General features: G+C 39.2%; 2 protein-coding genes across 5 annotated transcripts in view; both read right to left on the bottom strand.

Annotated features, from left to right (window-relative positions):
• Positions 1-12,165, bottom strand: part of LOC133539882 (ceramide synthase 2-like) — a 54,120-nt gene extending 41,955 nt beyond the window's left edge. For 2 of the 4 annotated variants that reach the window (XM_061882168.1, XM_061882167.1), the window contains exon 1: positions 11,737-12,165. The gene's annotated coding sequence lies outside the window, so the exon portion shown is untranslated. The remainder of the gene's footprint in view (positions 1-11,736) is intronic. The other 2 variants (XM_061882170.1, XM_061882169.1) reach the window with 2 other exon arrangements.
• A 630-nt stretch (positions 12,166-12,795) lies between these two features.
• LOC133539883 (CUGBP Elav-like family member 3) overlaps positions 12,796-19,428 on the bottom strand; it is a 130,517-nt gene continuing 123,884 nt past the window's right edge. The window contains exon 14 of the mRNA XM_061882173.1: positions 12,796-12,814. The gene's annotated coding sequence lies outside the window, so the exon portion shown is untranslated. The remainder of the gene's footprint in view (positions 12,815-19,428) is intronic.

Genomic DNA, 19,428 nt, shown 5'->3' on the forward strand with positions numbered 1-19,428 from the left:
ATAAGCGGAAGAAGATGGATGGATAGTGTTTACAGCGGTCACTCACACGGTCTTATAAACACGTACACGCAGGGAGTGCGTGCACACATACAAAAGCAGTCCAAAAGAAGCAACAATTTGCAGTCATGTTGCTATGATAGGATATACATTCAAACTATATACAGACTATCCAAATTGTTATTATTCGCTAAAAACACCCAAAACGCATTCATGTGTTACGTACTTACGTAGTTACGTCATTACGTACTAGAAGCTGTAAGCGGGCGGAATATTCTGCGTAAAATACATTTACACAGATGCCCTCTAGGCATCTGTGTAAATGTTGCAAACACCCACTTTAACAGCCCTGGCCTGATAATAATACATTTTGCTGGATGATAAAGTGTCCCACAAACTACTGCTGACATAAAAATTATTTTCAACGTTATTTTGAGAGCATATTACACACTATCCATCCATCCATCCATTTTCTATCGCTTATTCCCTTTTGGGGTCGCGGGGGGCGCTGGCGCCTATCTCAGCTACAATCGAATGTAATCATAATAGGGCTGGGCGATATGGCCTTTTATTAATATCTCAATATTTTTAGGCCATGTCACAAAACACAATATATATCTCGATATTTTGCCTTAGCCTTTAATTAACAATTGATACATATAATTACACTAGTATGAAGATTTTATGCGTCTACATTAAAACATTCCTTTTCAGACTGCATTAATATATGCTTATTTTAAATTTTCATGCAGGGAGGGAAATCACAAATAAGTCAATTTACCAAAATGGTATTTATTAAGCAGTGGCACAAACATTCATGTCATTTCAAAACAGAAAGTGCAAGATTGTCAGAGACATTTTAAAACAAGTGCACTATTGTGCATGACGTCACTAAGATGACATATCAAAACAACACTAAACTATAAGGTGCACTTTTTGTACAGAATGCCACTACAATATGTGCAAACAAATAAAGTGCACTTTTTGCATGATGTCACACAAGATATTTTAAAAGCTGTAAAATAAAAATTAGCTGCATAATAGGAAATCAAATAATATATGTCCTTTGCTATGTGGTAGGTTACTACGGACGTTATCTCCTTCTGTTGTTGACTATTTCTTGTTGATGTGGAAATGGAAGACGTCAGGCTGAATTGTGTCAGTGCTGGTTGCTTCCGCATTTTGCCGAGATGTTGATATGCGGAGTTTCAAGCCCTCTTCACTCTCTAGCGGATGACTTTTTAAATGATGCTACAAATTAGTAGTGCTGCTACTTTTTTTAGCAACGCTTTTGCCACATACTTGAAATGTTACGGTTGTCTGTTCAACATCTTGAAGTCAAACCACCGCTGTTTTTCGCGGGAATTAATTCTTCTTGCTCCATTTGTTACCAGATTCGCACCTTCTCTCTCTCTCGTATTACCACTCGCACGGCTCCGCTTGCACAACCTGCCTCAGCTAATCTTACCCAAGCCACAACCTCTCTGCTTCGCGAGGGCGCATGACGTTGCACGCACGACAGTATTTGACGTATGTAAGAAGGTGCGCTTGTTTTATCTCTCTGTGAGAAAGAGAGACAAGAAAAGAGTCAGAAAAGCCTAAAGTGTAATGGCTGCAGCTAAAAGCAACTGCGTGAGAAAGTATACTCGAATACTCAGGATATAGACATTTTCTTTCTCGCACAGAGACAAACCCGCGATATATCGCCCAGCCCTAGGGGTGTAACAGTACGTGTATTTGTATTGAACCGTTTCGGTACGGTTCGGTTTGGAGGTGTACCGAACGAGTACACATGCTAGCAGCGACTGGGCTAAAACAACATGCCAGAGCTGGAAGACCCTCCTGCCTTGTTAAGATCTCTCGTTTGGGGACACTTTGGCTGCGCGATACAACAATGGAGGACGGAGGTTTGCTGAGATTGTTCAGCAGCTGCTTCTGACAACACGTCAAACATGTGTTGCACCTTTCCTGCTTCCGGCTCCAAGTGTCCAGGGGAGACACTCCTCCAGGCCTGATGTATTCTCTGGGGCAAAACCCTTCACTCTACCCGGCAGTGGGTCTCCACAGCTCCGAACTCAAGGGCAAATGAAGAGTCCGGCAATTAGTTGCAAATCGTGGCTTTATTGCGGTCTTGCACACAGGCAATCCAACAAAACTTTAATATGCTGTCACATATTAAAGGGCCACACACACACATACGCTACTCTCATAACACAGTGGTCCTCAACTTTTTTTCAGTGATGTACCCCTGTGAACATTTTTTTAATTCAAGAACCCCCTAATCAGAGCAAAGCATTTTTGGTTGAAAAAAGAGATAAAGTAGAATATGTAACAGTGCAAAATATTGCTCATTTGTAGTGGTCTTTCTTGAACTATTTCGAAAGAAAGATAAAAAAAATAACTAAAAACTTGTTGAAAAATAAACAAGTGATTCAATTATAAATAAAGATTTCTACACATAGAAGTAATCATCAACTTACAGTGCCCTCTTTGGGGATTGTAATAGAGATCCATCTGGATTCATGAACTTACTTCTAAACATTTCTTCACAAAAAAATAAATCTTTAACATCAATATTTATGGAACATGTCCACATAAAACAGCGGGCGGTGTTGATGAACGTGGACCCCCGACTTAAACAAGTTGAAAAACTTATTGGGGTGTTAGCATTCAGTGGTCAATTGTACGGAATATGTACTTTACTGTGCAATGTACTAACAAAAGTCTCAATCAATCAATCAATCAATCAAAAAAAAACACTTTATATGTAGAAAGGTTTTGTTAAGAAACCATTCTGAGCCTTATCAATCAGTCAATCAATCAATGCTTACTTATATAGCCCTAAATCACTAGTGTCTCAAAGGGCTGCACAAACCACTACGACATCCTCGGTAGGCCCACATAAGGGCAAGGAAAACTCACACCCAGTGGGACATCGGTGACAATAGTGACCCAGTGGAACGTCGGTGACAATGATGACTATGAGAACCTTGGAGAAGAGGAAAGCAATGGATGTCGAGCGGGTCTAACATGATACTGTGAAAGTTCAATCCATAATGGATCCAACACAGTCGCGAGAGTCCAGTCCAAAGCGGATCCTACACAGCAGCGAGAGTCCCGTTCACAGGGGAGCCAGCAGGAAACCATCCCAAGCGGAGGCGGATCAGCAGCGCAGAGATTTTATTATATATATGTTGACCACATTAACCATGGCAATGGACCCTGTGTGTATATGTATGTTATGCCATTGTTTTCAAATTTGGTAAATAAATAACCAAAAAAATTATACTTTGTTGTTTTCTTACTGTACCGAAAATGAACCGAACCGTGACCTCTAAACCGAGGTACGTACCGAACCAAAATTTTTGTGTATCGTTACACCCCTACCCAGCCCTAAATCATAATATATAATGATAATATTACAACTGTTCTTTTCAAATGCAATTTTTTCTTAACGCAATAAACTTTGATTTTGCATGAGGTTTTTTTTAAGTAAACAAATTGAATTTCAATCTTGGGTAGCAAAACATTTAACCTCAATGAATATTTAACATCTTGAAGTGCAGTTTTTCCCCTCAGTTGGAAAAACTGGGTCAGGTGTTTTTTTGTTGTTGTTGGTGCCACTTTTCAACAAATTGGGCATATTTGTTGGTTCTACCGTGTTGATACTTTGTCCTTCTCACTAGCGAGTAGCGACTCACAAGGCTCTGTCTATGCATCCGAGCTAGCAGTCCCCACTCCGCCCACCTAAACAAAGATTATGGATGGCTGACAAGAAGGATCACTGCATTCATTAAATTCCGCTATGGAATAAACATGCTAAGGTGCAACAGTGATGCAGAGTGAACCTTCTTGTACCCCGATTAGTAGAGATAGACAAATAAAATAAAACACACGGACATTGCAATTTATTGGTGTTGGCAAAGTGATCAGGTTCATTTTTATTTATCGTTCGATTAATTGGTCTAACACTTACCTTCAGGTGTTAAGTCAAAAGCACTGCCCACTGCTGGCAAGCAATGCATACTCAAAAGATACAGTAGATTTAGTAGCTAATAAAGTCGATAAATCTGTAATAATATAAAATAATAGAATTGCATATGCATTCGGGGTAATATTCATTTCCCTTTGGTGCTAATCAAACCCTAAAAAACTGGATTGTGTGCCTGGACTTTAAACCCCCCATTTAATTGCACTTATAAAGTCAGAGTGACTGTTGCAGGTGACTTGACACAGCTTGTCACTAATCTGTAACAATGATAACAATGATTTATCTTGCTCATTGTGGTTTGACTACAACTGTGAACAAACAGGTGAGCAGATAACAGCCTCCCAGTGGTTCAGGTTGAACTTTGTACGTGACTGCAGGATTTTATTCAAACCTTGGGTACATTAGGGGACCTGGATTTACACCAAAATGTTTTTTTTTCTGTTGAACTGCGACAAAATTTGCTAGTACAAAGTTGTACTTTAATAATTGTTTCATTCCCTACTGTTTTTTTTTATTTACACCCTTTGTACAGACACCCACAGGAAAATCATTGACTAAACTCCTGCAGAGCCAGCATAGGGAGGACCGGGAATATGTCCCCAATGACTCGGGATTATCAGATGTCCTTGAAGAGTAAAATCTAGTAGTGCTGTTTTTTCCCCCCCGATCTAGACTTCAGTTGTTTTGTTGAGATATGTTTAGTGTTTTTGTTTTGTAAAGAAAATGTTTTTTTTTTCTAAATCACAAACTGTTGGGCGCCTCTCCCCAAGCTTGGAAATTTGCTCCAGAGTCCAATGTCAGAGAGAAACGGTATCTCTGTTCTTCCGTATGTCTTACACGTACGAAAAAACTGACAATGACAGTTTCAATAAAATAAGGCCACTTCCGCCAAGTCCACCCAAGATCATTAACCAGCTCCTGCCTTGTAATTCTCAGCCGAACCTTCACATTTCTCACAATCATCCTTATTAACCCACGAGGTGAAATCATGCACCGAGCGTTCCATCAAGCAGTACAGTACTTGTGTTCAGAGGAATTGAGACACAAACAACAAAGGGCAACAATGGAGCCCATTTTCTATTCTTCTATTCTGGTTGGCGAATCAACAAAAAGCAGTGTTCTTTCTGTAGTACACTGAGAACAGAACTAAATGTATGTTGCACATAAGTATAAATGCTCATAAGAAACACTATTGTACAGACGGCGCATCTTTAAGATGATTTTTAAACAAAGGCGCTCACTTCCTGTGTCACTGCATTCTACGCCGTTTGCTAGTTGCTTGGTGGAATTTTTTTCCGAACATGTATACAGTATTATATATCACATATTTTGCATATTTTCTTTACATGTCCAAAAAGGAGTAGGAAGAAGCAAGGCGTATCTAATCCTACCCCTATCCTCTTCATAGCAATTACTAACACATACTTTGTTATAAATTTGTACTCAAGTTACATCATTTCTTTGTAAATACATCAGTTTTTCTCAAAGTAGGTAAATCAGTTAATATTCGCGTAATGAGATTAACCGTTTTTTAAAACTTAATTTTCAATAAATTTACGATTTTAATCATAATTTTTCTTTGTACTTTATAACACTTTTAGTTTGAACAGCTTCTTATACCGGATCATATTAGTACATTGTTTGATTTCTTTACTTAATCCCTGTGTTTTGATTAGTATTAGAACCGGCCCGCAGGCTACAGTCGCCTTCTGCTGTTCTGCACGCAACAATACACCATCAGTGTTGGCGCTAGGAATTTTCTAAATGGGGTACCAGGGACTCCGTCAAGTCATAAAAATAGGGTCCCAGAGTAAATTTTTGGGGTTCCACTTTTTTGTAACCGTTTTAAAAACAAATGATGAATGCATGCATTATCCTGTTATATCTCACATTTTATATTACATTTTGGTAAAAGGTTGTCATAAACGTTACTTAATTCATTAAAAAATTATAATACAAAAGAAAACAATTTTTTATGCAGATGTAAATGTATTCAGTTATAAACATTCATTCAATTTCTTCTTTCCTTCATGGATCTAAACTTTACCGCTGACGGTATTTTTTCTATATTTTTATTGTAACATTTTCAGAATCTGTTTGTTCTATTTTACAAACCTCGTTTCAATATGAGTTGGGAAATTGTGTTGCCAACAGATCAAGCGTATAGCTTTCATTTTTAAGGAAACCTATTTTATTTTTTCCCATTTCATAATTAGCCTATTCAGTCGAGACTGCCGAGAAATATGATGAACATTTCCAAGGACTTCACCCAAAATTCAAGCATTTTTCAAACCTTGAAAATAGGGCTGGGCGATATATCCATACACTCGATATATCGCGGGTTTGTCTCTGTGCGATAGACAAAATGACTATATCGTGATATTCGGGTATATGTTCTCACGCAGTTGCATTTAGCTGGGGGCATTAAACTGCATGTGCTTCTTCCTCTTTCTTGTTTCTCCTTCACACAGACAGTTAAAACAAGCGCGCCGTCTTACATACAGTACGTCACGCGTGCAACATCACACGCCCTACCCGAGCAGAGAGGCAGCGGCATGGGTAGCTGTGATGCTAACGATGTGTTGCGAGTGGTAATACGAGTGAGAGAAAGTGCGAATCTGGTAACAAATGGAGGAAGAAATAATTCCCAAGAAAAACAGCACGGGGTTCATCGTCTGGCGGTGGTTTGCCTTCAAGCGGGAACATGCTGGAACATTTATACGGCAGAAGCGTTGCTACCAAAAGTAGCATCATTTGAAAAGTCACCCGCTAGAGAAAGAAGAATGCTTGAAACTGCATATCAACATCTCTGTTCAGTGCCACACCCACAAAATGCCAAAGCGACTATTTCCACATCAACACCGTAGGACATATACTATGTGATATACAGCTCATTTTTATGTGACACTTATTGAAATATCTTGTGTGACATCACACACAAGTGCACTTTGTTTATTTTAAACTATTGTAGTGGCGTTCTGTACAAAAAGTGCACTTTAATTTTGTGTTTTGATATGTCATCTTAGTGACATCATGTACAAAAGTGCACTAATAGCTGGTTTTAAAATGTCTCTGACTATCTTGGAATTTCTGTTTTGAAATGACATGGATGTTTGTGCAACTGCTTAATAACTGTTTAATAAATTACAGCTTTGGTCAATTGACTTAGTTGTGATTTCCCTCTGCATGAACTTTAAAAGTAGCATATTTTAATGCAGTATGAAGAAGAATGTTTTAATGTAGACACATAGAATCCTCATACTGCTGTGATTATACGTATCAAGTGTTCATTCAAAGTTAAGGCAAAATATATATATATATATATATATATATATATATATATATATAAAGATATATATATAGGACGGCGTGGCGCAGTGGTAGAGTGGCTGTGCGCAACCCAAGCGTCCCTGGTTCAATCCCCACCTAGTACCAACCTCGTCATGTCCGTTGTGTCCTGAGCAAGACACTTCACCCTTGCTCCTGATGGGTGCTGGTTAGCGCCTTGCATGGCAGCTCCCTCCATCAGTGTGTGAATGTGTGTGTGAATGGGTAAATGTGGAAGTAGTGTCAAAGCGCTTTGAGTACCTTGAAGGTAGAAAAGCGCTATATAAGTACAACCCATTTATCTATTTATCGCGATATGATTGTAGCTGAGATAGGCGCCAGCGCCCCCGCGACCCCGAAAGGGAATAAGCGGTAGAAAATGGATGGATGGATGGATGAATGGATGGCCTAAAAATATTGAGATATTAAAAAAAGGCCATATAACCCTACTTGAAAACACAACATAGGTTTCTTTCTTCCCCTCCATTTTTCTGCTTTCTTTTGTATCTCTAGTTATCATTACATATATGTATTGTTGCATTTGAACAACTGTATTGTTCATAATAGAAGTCAATTATTGGTATTATTCATTATCAATAGCGCTATTTCTATTGGTATTTGTATTGCTCCATTTGTAGTGTAATAATGCTCATTGTCCTTTCTGTATTATTATTTATTTCACTAACTGCTTCTTTGCTATCCCTTTTACCATCATATTTGTACATATCGTATTTGCTGATGTTGCTCTATTGTTGTTGTTATTGTTGTGTTTGCTGTTGTTTTTGTCTACCTGTCTTATCCCCACAATTTCCCCCTCTGTCTTCTTTTTTTCCCTCTTCCTATCCCCTCCTGCTCTGGCCCGGCTGCACCAAATGATAATATAAATCCTTTTAATAAAGTCAAATACAAATAAGGCAACAAGAGAAGTATCCCACACTTCTTTTTTGTAAAGTAAATTTGTATCTACATCAACAATATGAATTGCCTGAGAAACTGGACAGGACAAAAAAATAAAATAAAACTAAATAAAAGAAACATTAAAATCCAAGCATTTTCAAGGTTTTTAAGCACCCGTACGAACCCTTTCTTTTCTTTCTTAGTTTATTTTGAACATGACATACCTACAACATTATACATCGAGCAATGTCATATCATTTTACAATACATCATGTCCAAAAAGGAGTAGGAAGAAGCAAAGCTTATTCAATCCTACCCCTTTCCCACATCAGAGTGTTCACAAATATATACATTCATTCACTGACCTTCTTTACAGCAAAATAGCAAAATGACATCCGTGAATGAGTAACACAACAGTTCTGTAATATGTAATTAATTAATTCAGTCACTATTCACACACTGAGATGAAGAATATCTTATTTTGAAAAAGGTTGAAAGTGTTTCTCATAATTCTTCTTCCTTGTACTTTGTAAGCACTATTAATTTGTACGGCCTCTTAAACTGGATCGTATCAGCACAATGTTTAACTTCTTTACTTAATCCATTCCATAATTTAATTCTACATACTGATATGCTCAAGGTTTCAAGTGTTGTACGTGCATACAAATGTTTTAAATTAAGATTTTCTTCTAAGGTTATATTTCTCCTCTTTAGTTGAGAAGAATTGTTGTACATTCTTTAGTAGTAGGTTATAATTTACTTTGTACATTATTTTAGCTGTTTGCAATTTTACCAAATCATGGAGCTTTAATATTTTTGACCCAATAAATAAAGGGTTTGTATGTTCTCTATATCCAACATTAAGTATTATTGTAATTGATCTTTTTTTTAACACAGTTAACAAATGTAGCGCACATTTGTAGTTGTTTTCCCATATTTTTGCACAACATACTTGCCAACCCTCCCGAATTTTCCGGAAGACTCCCGAAATTCAGCGCCTCTCCCGAAAACCTCCCGGGACAAATTTTCTCCCGAAAATCTCCCGAAATTCAGGAGAAGCTGGAGGCCACGCCCCCTCCAGCTCCATGAAAACCTGACTCAGCAATGTTGTGACCCTCTCAAACAGGACAATACTGCCATCTACTGTACATAGAACAGAATAGAATGTAAATATATTCTACATATATTCTACATTTAAGTGCAGTCAAGGAACATGCATTAGGGAGTCCGTTCTGAAGCCCACAGTAAGAGACGTAACTTCATCACGCCGCCTGGTTATTGACTCCAACCTAATATATTACACCGTCGACGGACAAAATGAAGAAATACGCTTGCAAGTTCCAGAACGATTGGAAACAAGAATTTCAGTTTATCCAGGAGAGTTTGAAGGGGAAGGTGTATGTTGCCGGTAAGTTTTGTAGAACAGACTTCTCCATTGAACACGGCAGCCGAACGGATATACTCAGCCATGAACAGTCAGGTCAGCGAAGCACAAAGCGTCCGCAGCGCAGCATCGTTCACAACCCAGTATTATGGGCCACCTCGCAAAATAGAGACCTGATGGTGTAACTTATGCTGAGACAAAGATGGCTATGCTGATAGCTGGAAGCAACATCCCGTTCTCATTTGCGGATGTCGAAAACAAATCTGTGATATATGTTCCCGGATTCGGAGATCGCTCGCCAATACGCAAATGGCAGAACAAAGTTTACTCAAATAGTGAAAGGTAAGTGTTGTTTGTTTTTAGTTACCAGCAAGCACAGTACAGTTAGTAGAACAACTGTGTTTTTATTACTGTGTATTTGATAGGGACCGTCGGAAATTCAATTATTTCTTTTATTTACATATATATATATAATAAAATAAATATATATAGCTAGAATCCACTGAAAGTCAAGTGTTTCATACATATTATATATATATATGTATATTTATATATATACATATATATATGTATACGAAATATATATGAAATACTCAAGTTGGTGAATTATACTCCTTTCCTCTTAATTACAACCCCCGCCCCAACCACGCCTTCGCCCCACACCCCCCCACATCCCGAAATCGGAGGTCTCAAGGTTGGCAAGTATGCTGCACAATAACTCAGATATGGTAACACTAGCGAGGAGTAGAGAATATAAAGTGATTTTTGGCCCAGGCCGTATTTTGCTTTAATCATTATTGAAATGTTTTTTGCCATCTTATGTTACCCTTTATAAAAATAAAATGGAAAGGATTGGATTGAAGATGATTTTTAAATACCGTATTTCTTTGAATTGCCGCAGGGCATATAGTATGCGCCAGCCTTGAATTACTGCCGGGTCAAACTCGCTTCCCAAAATAATTAACGCATGCTTAGTATTACCGCCTGGTCAAACTCGTGACGTCACGAGTGACACTTCCCTTGTCATCATTTTCAAAACGGAGGAGGCTGATTTCAATACCAGTAATTTTAAATCGCATAAAGGGATGAAGATTAAGAGCTATTCAGTAGGATTTAAGGTCCAAGCTTACATCACACTAAATGTTTTTACTGCATGCCTTTGGTAAGTGCCGGAGTGAGAAGAGGTTTTAAAATAATTAGCGCATGCTTACTTTTACCGCATGCCTTTGGTAAGCGCAGGAGTGAAAAGAGGTTTTAAATTAATTATTCCCTGGCGGCAATTCAGGGAAATACGGTATATATGAAATACTCGTGAATTATACTCCTCCCCTCTCACCGCGCCCCCCGCCCCATCCCCGACCACGCCCCCCACGCCCCACCTCCCGAAATCGAAAGTGATTTTTGGCCCAGGACGTATTTTGCTTTATTCATTATTGAAATGTTTTTCTTGCCACTTAATTTTACCCTTTATATAAAAAAAAGGGAGAGGGTTGGATTGAAGATGATTTTTAAATAAGAGGCGCCCACTTCCGGTGTCATTGCATTCTACGCTGTTTGCGTACATCGTGCTTTGGGAGTGGCTCTAACGCACGCACACATTCGTAGTCACCATCATGTGTACGTGCACATGGCGCAAGCCGGGAGTGACCCGGACATAGCGGAACCACGCATTGACATGATAAGAAAATGTTTGTTTTTTTTACTAAAAACTAACGTAGTTTATATTTATTACCAAACTCTACGTTTTAAATACTCCCCTGTTAAAAGAACCTGGAGCAACTGTTGATGTACGTTCGATTTTATTTTTTTTACGTAGCAAAATGCACCTGAGGGAACCGAATAGGGCCGTTTCAGAGTTTAAAAAATCCACTTTTACCCCAAAAACTGCAGGCATTTATGGTCATTTTGCCTCTTTAAATCCCGCTTCTCATAAACAGCTGACGCCCGGACCCGCCAGCTAGCTAAACTTTGATGTTAGCTAGCTAAACTTTGATGTTTTCCGCATGTCGCTTTTTGACGTTTGAAATAAACTTAACCCCGGCTCGAATATGAAAACACGCCAGAGTGGAACCAAAGTTACCGTCAAGCGTGATAAAGTCGAACCCAACAGAGAGTCCATGGAGTAACGGTGCCAACTTACCTCTCGACCGTATGCGGGGCAGGTATGTGTGGTATTATTCTCCTTTCCTGTTGAAGCTGACAGAATGAAATAAAAGTTCCTCCATTAAAGACACTCCCACTTGCTGAGCGTTTAACGAGCCGCAAGTAGCGAGTTTCCCGTTCTGAGTCAGCTCAGGTTCGCCTCCTCATTCTCCGGGGAAAAGATGTCGTGTTTCGACGCCACGGCAACTCTTCTTTGAAGTGCCTCTTCAAACCAAAAAAAGGTGGGGGAGGAAACGCGGTGGCTCTTCGAATATTAAGTCAAGTATGGCCACCCGGCAGGCAAATGGAAGGGTGAAGGGAATGGGAAGTGTGTTTAAACTGGGTCGAAGGGTTGTAAAACCGTAAAAGTGACGCGAGCTTTCCTGTAAGAGGGGCGGTTTATGCCGTCCTATGTGCAGATGTTTTTGCCATTTTAGCCTCCAGGGGGCAGCAGAAACATGATCGGCGCTGCATACTTTAGGGGTGTGTCTTAAAGCGGAACTGTACTTTTTTGGGGGAATTGTACCTATCATTCACAACATTATGTAAGACAAGCACACACATGTTTTATTTTCTTATGCATTCTGACTAGTAAATACATGTGGTCAAAAGTCAGCGTACAATGGAATGGGTGTCACTCTTTTACAGTGGTTCTCAATCAATCAATGTTTACTTATATAGCCCTAAATCACTAGTGTCTCAAAGGGCTGCACAAACCACTACGACATCCTCGGTAGGCCCACATAAGGGCAAGGAAAACTCACACCCAGTGGGACATCGGTGACAATAATGACCCAGTGGGACGTCGGTGACAATGATGACTATGAGAACCTTGGAGAGGAGGAAAGCAATGGATGTCGAGCGGGTCTAACATGATACTGTGAAAGTTCAATCTATAATGGATCCAACACAGTCGCGAGAGTCCAGTCCAAAGCGGATCCAACACAGCAGTGAGAGTCCCGTTCACAGCGGAGCCAGCAGGAAACCATCCCAAGCGGAGGCGGATCAGCAGCGCAGAGATGTCCCCAGCCGATACACAGGCAAGCAGTACATGGCCACCGGATCGGACCGGACCCCTTCCACAAGGGAGAGTGGGACATAGGAGAAAAAGAAAAGAAACGGCAGATCAACTGGTCTAAAAAGGGAGTCTATTTAAAGGCTAGAGTATACAAATGAGTTTTAAGGTGAGACTTAAATGCTTCTACTGAGGTGGCATCTTGAACTGTTACCGGGAGGGCATTCCAGAGTACTGGAGCCCGAAATGAAAAAGCTCTATAGCCCACAGACTTTTTTTGGGCTTTGGGAATCATTAATAAGCCGGAGTCCTTTGAACGCAGATTTCTTGCCGGGACATATGGTACAATACAATCGGCAATGTACCCCCTTTGAAAAATGTTTTAATTCAAGTACCCCCTAATCAGGGCAAATCATTTTTGGTTGAAAAAAAGAGATAAAGAAGTAAAATACAGCACTATGTCATCAGTTTCTGATTTATTAAATTGTATAACAGTGCAAAATATTGCTTATTTGTAGTGGTCTTTCTTGAACTATTTGGAAAAAAAGATATAAAAACAACTAAAAACATGTTGAAAAATAATCAAGTGATTCAATTATAAATAAAGATTCATTCACAGAGAAGTAATCATCAACTTAAGGTGTTCTCGTTGGGGATTGTAATAGAGATCCATCTGGATTCATGAACTTAATTCTAAACATTTCTTCACAAAAAAATAAATCTTTAACATCAATATTTATGGAACATGTCCACAAAAAAAATCCAGCTGTCAACGCTGAATATTGCATTGTTGCATTTCTTTTCACACTTTATGAACTTACATTCATATTCTGTTGAAGTATTACTCAAAAAATATATTTATGAAGAATTTTTTAATTGTTGCTATTTGTAGAATATTTTAGAAAAATCTCACATACCCCTTGGCATACCTTCAAGTACCCCCAGGGGTACGCGTACCCCCAATTTAGAACCACGGGCATAATAGAGCAGTGGTTCTCAAATGGGGGTACGTGCACCCCTTTGGGTACTTGAAGGTGTGCCAAGGGGTATGTGAGATTTTTAAAAAATATTCTAAAAATATTTTTAAAAAGAGATTTCTTTTTTTATGAAGAAATGTTTAGAATTAGGTTCATTAATGCAGATGGATCTTTATTACAATCCCCAACGAGGGCACTTTAAGTTGACGATTACCGTATTTCCTTGAATTGCCGCCGGGGGCTAATTAATTTAAAACCTTTTCTCACCCCTACGCTTACCAAAGGCAAGCGGTAAAAGTAAGCATGCGCTAATTATTTTAAAACCTCTTACCAAAGGCATGCAATAAACATTTGACTGTGATGTAAGCCTGGACCTGAACTCCTACTGAATAGCTCTTAATCTTCTTCCCTTTATGCGATTTCAAATTACCGGTATTGAAATCAGCCTCCTCCATTTTGAAAATGATGACAGGGGAAGTGTCACTCGTGACGTCAGGAGTTTGACCAGGCGGTAATACTAAGCATGCGGTAATTATTTTGCGAAGTGAGTTTGACCCGACAGTAATTCAAGGTAGGCGCATACAATATGCCCTGCGGCAATTCAAGGAAATACGGTATTTATTGAATAATAAATATGAATGTAAGTTCATAAACTGTGAAAAGAAATCCAACCATGCAATAAAATTTAACATCTATTTTGCATAAATAAGGGGTGTGTCTTAAAGGAGGACTGCACTTTTGGGGGGAATTGTGCCCATCTTTCACAACATTATGTTGGACAAGCACACACATGTTTTTTATATTTTCTTATGCATTCTGACTAGTAAATACATGTGGTCAAAAGTCAGCGTACAATGGAATGGGTGTCACTCTATTTTGCAAATAGAGCACTTGAAAAACATCCAAACACCTCCATCAACATTTTATATAAACATACCGTATTTCCTTGAATTGCCGCCGGGTATATAGTATGCGCCTGCCTTGAATTACTGTCGGGTCAAACTCGCTTCGCAAAATAATTAGCTCATGCTTAGTATTACCGCTAGGTCCAACTTGTGACGTCACGAGTGACATTTCCCCTGTCATCATTTTCAAAATGGAGGAGGCTGATTTCAATACCGGTAATTTGAAATCGCATAAAGGAAAGAAGATTAAGAGCTATTCAGTAGGACTTAAGGTCCAAGCTAAAGCTAAAGAACAGTAAGGAGCTATCTTTTATTATTATAGCTGTGGAGAGGTGGAGCCGATTGTCCGACAGACAGACATGGCACGCTGGCGCCCGGCCCAAGATGGCGGCGAGGAGGCGGCGTCTGCGAGCGAGCGGAAAGGAAGAGCGACCTGGACTGAGGTTTTATTGAAAAATAAACAAAGTCAAACTGCTCAAGCCATGTCCTTCCTTGGTGGTCCTGGGAACCCGCAAGACGACGACTTGAGACCGTCACAATACCGTAGCTGCTTGTGTCAAATATGAGTCGTTAAATGACTCCCGCCTCCTGGTGGTAGAGGGCGCCAGTGATCCTTCTTGCGACTAGTCGGCTGCAGAAGAAGTGAAATGAGTGACGGGATATGTGCTGGGATGGATATGACGGATATGAACTGGACCAGCAAGAGTGAGCAGCGTGTGTTTATTAAAATAAAACAGTTTTCTAAACGGGAATTTCAACAGAAGCAGGAGGTAATAAAGGAAGATCTCCATCAAGACAGAGAGACTTTTAAAACTGAAGAAAGATAAGGAAGACTTCTATAAACAAGTTATCGATGCTTTTGATCAGAAGGAGCTGGCATGGACTATATTTATAAGTTAAGGTAAGACCATAATAACATTTTTTTGTTGTTAAATGTGCTTTTCATGATGGTATCCCTACATCACATTCAAATTTATACTGTGGTGAATGATAGGCACAATTCCCCCCCCCAAAAGTGCAGTTCTCCTTTAAGACACACCCCTAAATTATGCAAAATAAATGTTAAATGTTATTTGAATCTATTTTCTATTCCATCTATTTTGCATGGATGTTAAATGTTATTTGAATGTGTCTGTTACTACAATACACATGTTTTTTTTTCTCATGCATTCTGACTAGTAAATACATATGGTCAAAAGTCAGCGTACAATGGAATGAGTGTCACTCTATTATGCCAATAAAGCGCTTGAAAAACATCCAAACATCCCCATCAATGTTTTACATACACATATGTATTGTAGTAACAGGCACATTCATCCATCCATCCATTTTCCTACCGCTTGTCCCTTTTTTGGGGTCGCGGGGGGTGCTGGAGCCTATCTCAGCTGCATTCCCAATAACATTTAACATCTAGTTTGCATACTTTAGGGGTGTGGCTTAAAGCGGAACTGCACTTTTGGGGGGAATTGTGCCTATCATTCACCACATTATGTAAGACAAGCACACACATGTTTTTTTTTCTTATTTTCTTATGCATTGTGACTAGTAAATACATGTGGTCAAAAGTCAGCTTGCAATGGAATGGGTGTCACTCTATTCTGCCAATAAAGCGCTTGAAAAACATCCAAACACCATTGAAGTACATTGAAGTAACATTTAACATCCATGCAAAATAGATGAAATAGAACATAGATTCAAATAACATTTAACATCTATTTTGCATTTTGTCAAAAGGCAGCTTGCAATGGAATTGGAGTCGCTTTATTTAGACTGGAAAATCATCCAAACACTTACAGTACATCCATGTTTTATATACACACTGTAAGTATATATATATTGTAGTAACAGGCACATTGAAATAACATTTAACATATATTTTGCTGATTTTAGGCATAAGGCTGTGCATTCATTTCACAAACTGGTCGTGGCAGTGACAAAACTGTGCCATGCACTTTATACTTACGAACAATTGTCTGCAGAATTGCCTTTGAGACCTTAAGCTACTTTGAAATGGCTCTAAGTGACTTTCCTAACTCGTTCAAGTCAATGATTCGTATTTTCAGATCTCTGCTGAGTTCCTTTGACTTTCCCATTGTTGCGTTTGTAACAGAGTCTAATGACTGCATCACACGAGCCCTATTTAAATGGCCCCAGAGAAGTCAACAGGTGTCGTCAATCGTAATCACTTACATTAAGTTAAGCGGCCATGCCATGAAGCTAATTTGATTTAATTGTAACTTTTCTACACCACCCAAATTGATAATGTATGTGGCTGTATGTATACAGCAACACACCAGCAGATTTGGTCACATTTTCAGTAGATCCATAACAAATTAATAAAAGAACCAAACTTCATGAATGTTTTTTTGTCACCAACAAGTATGTGCTCCAATCACTCTATCACAAAAAAATAAGAGTTGTATAAATTATTGGAAACTCAAGACAGCCATGACGTTATGTCCTTCGCTGTGTACAAATGATGCCTAGTCTGGACACATCCTCAGTAATTTCTTGGATTCACCGGGCTTTTCGAGTCTCTCAACTGGTCATACGCCCTCCTCCAAGCGACCCAACCGGCGGTGATTAAATCTCCTGGCTTGTCTGCAGATGGCTAGCTAGATACCATGACTCCAAGGATCTTCTCTTTTGAGCCACAACCATCTTGAGGCCCTTTCCGCCGCTTTGGTGTGTACTGCGGATGGCTCTCGTCTTTCTCTCTCCTTCGATGCCCAAACGGCTGAAGGCTCTGACCAAGGAAGGGGCTGCAAATCCTCTGCATCCAACCTCCACAGGAAAACACCTTGCTCTCCAACCAGCCTGTTGACAGTCGCTGACCAGTCCTGCATACTTGGAGAGCTTCCTCTCGAAGGCTTCTTCCAGGCGATCTTCCCACGGGACTCTTCAGCTCCAGCAGCAATGCTTGTTTGGTGGACTCAGTCACAAGGACGATGTCTGGTCGCTGGGTGGTGACTGCGATATGGCTGGGGAACTTCAGCTGGGTTTCAAGGTCCACCAACAACTGCCAGTCTTTTGCAGACGTCAGGATGCTTGCTGGATGTTTTTCGGGCAAGAATTGGTGTGTCCTCAGTTCTGACAAAGGCGATGGTTTTCCTGAAGTGGTGGAACTATTTTGCCATGCCAGTCCTGCGCGAATGGTTTCAGCGATGGTCTTCAGGACTTGGTCATGCCTCCACCTGTACCTTCCATCTCCAAGTGCCTTTGTACGGCACTGTGCCAAGGTTCCTCGCTTGGAGCACAGAGGGCATGCTGGTGTCTCTGCCATGCCCCATGTGTGCATTTTTTAAGGGTATATAAAGTGCATGGCACAGTTTTGTCACTGCCACGATCAGGAAGAAAACGCAAGTTAACACCTGCTGCTGAGAGAAAATTGGTCAGGATGATCAAGAGTCAACAGAGAACCACCAAAAAGTAAACTTTTGGCCACGACTGTATACATTTATGTAAATATACATACGTATTCCTCTCTTTTGTTTGCTGTTGTTTTTTTGAAGCAGTACACATTTTAGCCATATTTTCCTCACACATCCTCTAATTCAGTGGTTCTCAACCTTTTTTCAGTGATGTACCCCCTGTGAACATTTTTTTAATTCAAGTACCCCCTAATCAGAGCAAAGCATTTCTGGTTGCAAAAAAGAGATAAAGAAGTAAAGTACAGCACTATGTCATCAGTTTCTGATTTATTAAATTGTATAACAGTGCAAAATATTGCTCATTTGTAGTGGTCTTTCTTGAAGTGTTTGGAAAAAACGACATAAAATAACTAGAAACTTGTTAAAAAAAATCAAGTGATTCAATTATAAATAAAGATTTCTACACATAGAAGTAATAATCAACCTAAAGTGCTTTTTATGGGGATTGTAATAGAGATCAATCTGGATTCATGAACTTAATTCTAAACATTTCTTCACAAAAAAATAAATCTTTAACATAAATATTTATGGAACATGTCCACAAAAAATCTAGCTGTCAACACTAAAATGTTGCATTTCTTTTCACAGTTTATGAACTTACATTCTTATTTTCTTGAAGTATTATTCAATAAATATATTTATAAAGGATTTTTGAATTGTTGCTATTTTTAGAATATTTTAAAAAAATCTCACGTACCCCTTGGCATACCTTCTAGTACCCCCAGAGGTACGCGTACCCCCATTTGAGAACCACTGCTCTAGTTTACCAAAAACTGCAACTTTATTCTTTTATCATAGTATGACCATTAAAAAAGTATCAAAAATCCACGTTTTCCCCTCGTAACAATATGACTTTATTCTCATCAAATGTTTACTTTTTTCTTGTAAGATAACAACTCTTTTCTCATAATGTGACTTTATTTTCTCTGAAAGTACGATTTGATTCTTGTGAAGTTACTGCTCCTTCTTTTCCATTTTAAGCAATTGTTTTTATGCTATTGTTGCCAAGCTTTGACCAGAATGTTTCATATTTCCCTCTTTATTATTGAAGGATGCAGTTTGCTGCCGCAAAGCACTCCATCCTACTAATTGGTGTCTTGAAAAAAAAAAAAGTCTGTTGCCAAAATGGTAAACATCAGTATTCTGCAGTGCATTGGCAGAAAGCAAACTACCTCTCCATACACCTTTCCCACATCACAATTACTGCATGCTTTTTAAACAGTCAATCAAGCATTAGTTCGGATTTTGATTAACATGAGTTGCTGACAGACTTTTTTTTTCTTTTACATTTCCAGCCACACTTTTCCGCAGAAATGAGGCACTCGTCGCGCCTCAGACATGCCAAAGCGAGCACGTTTGGAC

The sequence above is a fragment of the Nerophis ophidion genome, linkage group LG21, assembly GCF_033978795.1.
Source record: "Nerophis ophidion isolate RoL-2023_Sa linkage group LG21, RoL_Noph_v1.0, whole genome shotgun sequence".
Taxonomy (NCBI): Eukaryota; Metazoa; Chordata; class Actinopteri; order Syngnathiformes; family Syngnathidae; genus Nerophis; species Nerophis ophidion.